Raw genomic sequence first — 213 nt, 5'->3', positions numbered from 1 at the left:
GAGGGCACTGGATCCAAAGGACACCAAGCCCAGGGGTGACACCAGGACCCAGTGGGGGCCAGGTTGAGGGAACACCAGGACCCAAGGAGACAAAACAGCCCCTCCACCCCCACGTCACACCCCCAGCGAGTACAGAGGACACCATCACAGCCCAGCCCAGCCGCTCCGCTGCCATTTATTGCTCCCACGGGGGGAACGCGTCGCGCCCCAAAA

Source organism: Meleagris gallopavo, chromosome 27, assembly GCF_000146605.3.
Source record: "Meleagris gallopavo isolate NT-WF06-2002-E0010 breed Aviagen turkey brand Nicholas breeding stock chromosome 27, Turkey_5.1, whole genome shotgun sequence".
In the NCBI taxonomy this organism is placed as follows: Eukaryota; Metazoa; Chordata; class Aves; order Galliformes; family Phasianidae; genus Meleagris; species Meleagris gallopavo.
Note: the sequence above shows the minus strand (reverse complement) of the source record.